Source organism: Apis dorsata, unplaced genomic scaffold (genome assembly GCF_000469605.1).
Source record: "Apis dorsata unplaced genomic scaffold, Apis dorsata 1.3 scaffold_139, whole genome shotgun sequence".
Lineage (NCBI taxonomy): Eukaryota > Metazoa > Arthropoda > Insecta > Hymenoptera > Apidae > Apis > Apis dorsata.
In genome coordinates, this window is record NW_006263431.1 from 207,201 (window position 1) to 215,457 (window position 8,257).

The 8,257-nt window shown below is 31.4% G+C and overlaps 2 long non-coding RNA genes across 3 annotated transcripts; one reads left to right on the forward strand and one right to left on the reverse strand.

Moving 5' to 3' along the window:
• Window positions 1–2,214: 2,214 nt before the first annotated feature.
• On the reverse strand, window positions 2,215–3,219 carry LOC116185264. The gene is made up of 3 exons (XR_004150063.1): window positions 3,140–3,219; window positions 2,657–2,780; window positions 2,215–2,583 (listed from the first exon to the last, which is right to left on the reverse strand). It is a non-coding gene; the product is annotated as an uncharacterized LOC116185264 (long non-coding RNA).
• A 702-nt stretch (window positions 3,220–3,921) lies between these two features.
• On the forward strand, window positions 3,922–7,838 carry LOC116185262. 2 transcript variants are annotated; one of them, XR_004150060.1, is made up of 4 exons: window positions 3,922–4,457; window positions 4,793–5,069; window positions 5,432–6,337; window positions 7,450–7,838. It is a non-coding gene; the product is annotated as an uncharacterized LOC116185262 (long non-coding RNA). The 2 variants fall into 2 exon arrangements; XR_004150059.1 differs by lacking the exon at window positions 7,450–7,838 and having other exon boundaries at window positions 3,931–4,457; window positions 5,432–7,016.
• Window positions 7,839–8,257: the final 419 nt, after the last annotated feature.

An 8,257-nucleotide genomic window follows, 5' to 3' on the forward strand; every position in this document is an offset into this window, starting at 1 on the left:
AGTAAGTAAGTTAGAAATGTTATCATAAAAATTAAAAAAAAAATGATATAATCAATTTATAACTTGAATGTGTACGATTAATTCGATGTCATAGATTATGAAAAATAAAAATACATATATATATATACGTACAATTTATTATTTGTCAATTTTTATTTATTTTTTCAATTCTTGTGCTGAAACAAAATTTTACAAACAAATTTATCGATTACAATAAAGTCAATTAAAATAAAATGGATACGAAAAAGTCTATTATACATAATATCCATTGGCAATCTAATAATATTTCTATTTCTTAAATCATACAATAAATATAATATAAATGTTTGCAACTTTTCTTCGATCAAATTTTTTTCTTCAATCATGCTCCTTAAGTCTCAAAAAAAAGAAAAAAAATGCTGATAAAATATCGTTATCGATCAAAAGGGTGTAAAAAATGAGGACTCTGGCACAAAGTGTATCCATTTCGATTTTGAATGGACGTTCGTTCGAAGACCAAAGGGAGGCAATGGAGGTATTGCTTAATTGGCATATCAATCCCGGAGGAAACGAGAGATAATCGGTTGGCCGAGGCGGCACAATTGAGATCCCGCGGGTTAATAAAGTTGCACATTGACCACGATTAAGCTTTTCGGCTGACGTTCGACCCGTGTCGATTAATCGAATATGAAAAATCGCGAGCTCGAATCCCAACAATCTGTTCCTCGTTCGGATTATCCTCGAACTGATACTGAAAGTGTGCAAAATATATATAGATTTGAGTAACAAAACATTGGATTTTCTATAAATTTTGTAATTTATGATTGAATGATGATGAGAATGAGAAATTTTTTGTTATTAAAAAAATGTGAAAAAAAAAAATAATTGAAAAGAATTGTATGTATCAGTATAATAAAGTTGATAAAATTTTTTACAAGAATAAATTGAGAAGATCAATTTTATGAAAAATTTATTAAGGGAAAGATTAAACGAAGACGTTAAATTTCTTATAATTTCGTTGTACACGCTTATAATGAACGACAATAAATAATTAAACGTATCGGCCAATCGAAAATTTTCTTTTACGTTACGCACACGTGCAAAATTTCTGCAAAAGGATGTTCACGATAGTAAGTAGAGGGTATGCATCGCTTAAAATAAATCGTTCCACTTATCAAACTTGTGCCTTCGACCAAACCTCTTCTATATAACACACAACACAGGAAACAGCAGTATGGCGTGACCCAAGTTACCAACACTCGTAACGATAAGCTACAAAATACACGAACTTACGAACCATTTAAGACGGTTGGCGTTTCATTTTAAGCCTGGTTTTCCGATTTCTCTATCACGAAACATTGTAAAAAGGGGGTGGAGGATCAATCTCGAAAGGGAATCACGCTCAACGATTTCACGAAATTAATCGCGATTCCATCGTGTCGTCGAGACCGATTAATCTTCGAGACGATTCTTTAAGACGTACTCTTTTGGCCACAAAAGTATGTGAATTTATGGCCAAATAGAATCATGTATTATTCAAGAAAAGATTTTATGCGCATGAATGATAACATTTTGTTGTGATTGTATATCTTTTTTTGTTTTTTTTTTTATCTGAAAAAAACGAAAAGGATTATACGATAAAAATTATTTGTGTTGGATCTAAAATTTGGCAATAAAACAATCAAAAATAGATCAAAAATAGACAAATAGATTCTAATTGGAAATCGTTTCAAGTTGATATTGAATTTTAAGTATAAGTGAAAGATTAAATTAATTTTAAAAAATGCTTAAAATATATAAATTAATATTACATTTGATGAGTTTCTTTTTTTTCTGATAGTGAAAAAACTTGCCTCTAATATTTCAAATTATTTGAAAAACTAATGCTTTGAATGAAGTTTTATTGGTTACTATTATAATAACATTCATATGGAAATAGAAATATTTTTAATATTATTTATTACAATCATTAGATGATAAATATTTCATCTTTTCAATGTGTTATCGATACGTGATTTTTAATCAATATCTTGAAATTACAATTCATTCGAATGTGAATTTCTTAAGAAAAATTAATATTTCTGTTAACAATTCTTCTTCAATTTATTTATTTTAAGATAAAAGTTTTATATTTTCCTATTAATAAAAGAAACATGTAGTTTTAAATTATTTTTCTTTAAATATTTTTTCATCTTATAGAAATTAAATTGTAAACGTATTAAAAAAAAAAATTATTAGTACTCCTAGAAGAAATTTTAACTAACCGCCAAGATCAAGATGCTAATGAATTCAGAAAGGAAGGACATTCAAAATGGAAGTAGGACTAAGAAACAAAAAACGAGTTCTCCTACCGATATCTCGATATCATCGACTGTCCACAAAAGGTACATTGTTTCTTAGAAAAAAGTCACCATGCGGTGGATCACGGTTGGCCGATTACAGATCTCGATCCGATGAACGCCACTAGGTTGAACGACGAAATGTTCATCGACGAGAAAAAATTTTCTACAAGGTGGAGGAATCTTCCGGTTGAATTAATCGCGGATCTGCTTGGTAGAATCTCGAACATTCGACAATGGAACAAATGAGAAACTCGTAAATTCCCTTATAACAATTATCTTTCTTTAAGAAAATTAAATAGAAATTAATCGTGTAAATATTTAAAAAAATTGCTTACTCTAAAATTTGAAATTTCCATGAGTGATTAATTTTTCGTGGTCAAGGTTTCGTTGAGTCAACATTATTATCATTTTATTTTCGCTGCCTCAGCGTGATATTGAAGATTGTTGACACATTACTGACTGTCAAAAATGATACGATTAAAAATCTTGGTTAATTAATATCTGGTTATTTATATAAGATATAAGTAATTTAAATATTAGATATAATGAGATAAAAAAAGTGAAATAGCTCTATCTCCATTATAACTAGATTATGGATATTTATATGTTCATAAGAAATTTAAACATGTAAAAAGTATTTATAATAAAAATATTTAAAATAAAATATCTAAAATAGTATACTTATCACGATATTTATAGAATTTTTATATTTATTTTATCCTCCAAAATCGATTTTTTAAAATTAACGAATATATTAACATCTTATACAATTCTCTAATCTTACTTTAAATCCAATTTCTATTCCAAATTTTACTCACTTCGATAAGAAGAAAAGAATTTTATAATTCTTTCAAAAAATATTTGTTCTTCTTTCTTGAGAAAATAACAAACGAAATAGCAGAGAGGAAATGGGATTTCAATTTTCTTCGTTTATCTACATTGAACACACTAGTATTGAATAACTAATAGAATTTTTGAAAATTATGAGGACACATTTTAACATTCTGTTTTTGCTTTGAAATCATCGTTTTCACATCGATTCCAATTATACTCGATACGTTTATTTGTTTTCTTCATCAGGCAATAATAAATACTTATATTTTTATGCTTGCCATCTTGATGTGAACGAACAAAAATTAAAAAGTACAAAGATCGTAAACCACATCGAATGGCACAGAAGAAAAGAGATTAAGTTATGCGTTCATCAAAAAATAACTAGACAAAGCGTTCTCTATTCCATCTTCTTTGCTAGTATACGCGTTATTATTGGCTAAAGACAGTGACAAAGATCGACAATGGACATGTCGAAACAAAGTGAAATAGAATAATTTCATAGCACTTGCGATAATCCAATTAAAATATCAATTATAAACCAATAGAATTTCTTTGATTGAAAGACTATGTCAATGTTGTAAATTTATCTTTCTATTTTATTTTATTTCGATATAGTTATTGTCGAACTTTCTATTCACTGTTCTTAGTCAATAACCAATAATAATATAGTGTGGCAATGAAGTGAGAATAAAATAAAAGCGTAAATACTTTGTCTAGCCATCTTTTGGCAAACGCACAGTACTTAAGTACATGTAATAACATGTAACTCATATTCTTGCCTGAAGAGGTCAGCTTGACGCACGAAAAAGATGGCGATTTTTTAAGCGTACCGGAAACATCCATGAAAATTGTGTGCACGGCGGCGCATGAAATCACGGCAGACGTTGGCCGTGTAGCGTGTTTATCGACACGAGTGTTATCGTGGTCGGATCTTGCGCGAAGAGCAGCGCTCGTTCGGGTGGTACCAATTTGTCGTTCCTTTATCAACCGTCATCTGATGGCGACCCGACACCGCGCTGGGCCGCGGCCAACCGAATGCAACGTTGCCTTGAAGTGACACCGGGCCTACAATGGGGAACAAAGCGGCGTCCACTTCTTTGCCAGGGGTTTTGTTTCATTCCGCGGTGGACAAGCCTTGTTATTTGTCATGCATTTTGACCCTCGCCGATTTCATCTTGGATATTTTTCTCTGCCTGGTAGAGGTGCTCGCGCGCCAATTCTAAAGAAGGTTCGTACACGCGTGTCTCTGAGAACCGAGTGTTTTTCGCGAGAAGAAAGTGAACGGTGTATGATAAGGAATTGGTAAGTGATGTAAGATGATTTGTATTTCTGAAATATTTATTGTGCGTGTTCATTTTTTGGAAATGATTTCAAGTTACCGAAACAATAATATTTTAAATTAGGGAAATTAATAGATGATTATTCAGAATAAGTAAACTTAAGTAATAAAATAATTTAAATTTATATTGATTCTTAAATCGCTCAAAGATTGATCAGAATTATTTTTAACTAATATCTAAATCATAAAATACTAAATATATCGATGATCAAATATATGAAATAAAATAATATATGAAATAAAAAAATAAGAATGTAATTTTAGAATATTAATTAAGTTTTAATTAATTTGATTTAAGATTTTGATTTACAATGTATGAGAGATGTTCCTGTTATTTCTAATTGAAACGATGTGGATGATTGACTACGACTATATCGACAGTTATTATATCAAGATAACTGATTTTTTACGCTGGCTAGAAATAATAGAAATTGAATTTGCAAGAATATACAAGCTAAAAAGAAGATACAAGCATCTTGTACCGTCGATGCAGGTTCAATCACAGAGTACAAGTACAAGTCCAATGGCGTAATCTTCCTTCATGTCACTCGATCATCGTTCAGATGAATTTACAGGTGATTCGTTTTTGTCGAACAATACGTCGATTCAATGTTGATTCAATATTGATAAACGCTCCGTCATTCTCTTCATGTATTTTACACACTACTATAAATCCTTGTACAGTCCGCTATTAAAGACATACGCAAATACGAAAATATAAATCTTAAAAATATATCTTTCGATTCACTGTAAAAACATATTGCTAGAAATAATATTTCTGAAGAGCCCTTAATAAATCCAAAAGAAAACGTTTCTTACTTTTCGTGAAATGGCGATGTATAATTAAAAATATTTCTTTTAACCTAACCTAACCTTCTATGACATTTTACAATATTATGACATCTTAATCGCGTTATTGTGTTCCTTTGTCTTTTAGTTTCACACTTAACGGGCCATTATGATGTTAATGGCGTTATTAATTACTGGAAGAGACACCTCCAAGCTTCGATGAAGGTTTCCACAGTACGATACAATCTCTGCGAGGAGGCTCCATTAACCTTTAAACAGATGCTGAGAAAAATGAATAATGAGTCGTGCAATCGCGATTTCAGATGTTAAAATAATAAGCCGTAGAATGTGATCACATACATGATGTAGGTATCAATTATTTATGAATGACACGGGACAATTTTTCTACAAAGCTTCACACGAGTAACGAACCGGAACTAACGACCAAATTAAACCTATCTTTTGGGAATATCACGATATCTACATTTCTTTTTGTAACGTAATACCATTGAATTAAGCATTAAGTTAAGTTAAAAGGATAATACCTCGTGAATTTTTATTGATCAGAAACATCAAAAAGATTGCCATTTATTTAATTCTTATTTGAAAAATTATGATGAGCTTAGTTTGCATTCTAGAAAATATAAATTATCTATTTGTATATTACTGGAAAAAAAGAAAAAAAAATAGATTTTTCTCAGAATTTTTAAAGGTAACGTATTCATATAATTATACTACTACTAAAAAAAAAAGAATATTACAAAAATTTAAATATCTACAGAATATCTAACAAATCATAAGATAATTCTTTATTAAAAACACAAATAAAACTTATTATATAACATACATTACTTATATTATTTTTAATTCCAATCTATTCATTTCAGAAGATGAGAAATAAAAGATAAGAAGGAGTAACATCCAATAAATAAATAAATAAATAAATAAAAGCCAAGATCGAGAACAAAGAAAAGAAAAAGGAAGATGCACAAAGGTTTCTCCCAAAGATTGCACAAGGCGGAAGTCTCCATGCGTCCAAGGGTTAGCGGTCCATGTAAGAAAATGCTCGGTATAAGGCACCTTCCGGCGAAAATCCCTCGCTCTCTCGTGCCTCTCTCGCTGAATAATGAACCGTGTTCTCGAGTGGTTTGCGCGGTCGAGCGACCGGTCCCGTTTCCGTAAATTATAACCATTAGCGGCACTTGCGTTCCGCGGCCTCACGTCCCGGTAATTTTCGTGAAATTAAACGCGCCGAATCAATTACTCGTTGGTAATCGGGACGATGGCCGGACAACCGCGGTGGGAAATGGCGTGCGCGGCTGTCACCGTGCCAGGTTATCTGCGTTTGTCAAGCGTGTGCGCACAACTTGGTATCGTCACGAAACATTCCCATAAAAGTGTAATTTGCCCGTTGATTTTTGCCACGGTGTGTGTACAATGTGGCTGGACTCACCCGGCGGGAACGACAAGAGGATAATTGGAGGCGAAGTTGGCAACCGGTTCCTTGAGCACTTCCGTTCAGAAATAAGTTATCGATGTATACTTTTGAATATACGCGAGATGATTTGGGATGCTTTTGTAATCTTGCATCGAGTAAAATTTAACGTTTGAAATTTTAATGTTTTGTATAATTTCGATATATGGGACAATGGTTCTCAACCTTTATTAATCTTTATAATCTTGTGTTATCTCGATATTCGATTTCGTTTTATTCTTGCGTTCATTTTCAATATGTAAAAAGATAATAATTTTAAAAATCTGATAAATCTATAAATAGATTATAAAATGTTTTTTGGAGGATTTTAATTTAATAATGTTCTTTATAATCTTGTGACAAATTCAATGTTTAATTTAATTCTATTTTTATCACTATCATATTTGTATAGAACAGTGATTCTCAATCTATGAGTTGCAATCTATAAATGGATACGAAATGTTTTTTTTAGAGATTCTATTTTGGAGATTGTTTGCAGTTTCAAGAAAATTTCAATATTCACTTTTGACATATAGAACAGTACTTCTCAACCTGTGGCTTGCGATCTCCATAAAGAAGTCTATTTTAATCCTTTATAATTCTCTTTATGTCAAATAAAATTCAATATTCACTTTGAATAAGTAAAACAGTGGTTCTCAACGACTCGTAAAAAGATATATTATCATTTTTAGTTTTTAATTTTTGGAGATGAATGAAAATAACAGCGTGCTGGAACCAGAATAAGTTTCTGACAGAAAATTCGTCCTGGGAGGCGCGTGTTCGTTTTTAAAAGGAGGGAGAACTCGCTCCTTGACCTGTTTCATAGCTTATCCGTCACGCTTGTCGACTTTCGGGACACGAGTATCCACGCTGCACGATACCAACCTGCTGTGTCTCGGGACAAATTTATGAATTTGACAAGGAAACATATGAAACGAGAATAGAAAGAGTTTTTGGACATCGTTCAAGGACGATCTTCAGTTATGAGATCTCTGGTGAGATTGGATCCTTGATTCAATCGTCGACAGTTCTTTCTTATTACCCATCATATCTACGATCATCGTACAAGGATTCTTAAGGTTGACAAATATAATTATTCATGCAATGTGAAATTTATTCGATAATTCTTAGAATTGTTGTCGAGTGGAAAATATATTTTATTTTTAAAGTATAAAATGGATACGAAAATTGTAGAAATAAAAATTTTCCAAACTTTAACTCTGTGTTAAGATTTAGATTAAAAGATCTACGTGTAATTGTGAATTCTTGGAAATTGTATACGAGATAATTTTATAATTCATTTCACGGATGTCATAAGATTTCACCTTGACAACAACCTGTAATTTCAACGCGTGTATTACCAATTAATCATTCATAAAACGAATACGACAATACCTGTTTCCATTTCAAAGGCAAGAGTCCTCGAATGATCCAACGTTTACGAGTTTAAAACATCGATTAATATATTCGATAATCGCATTGAAATCGATTACCGTCATC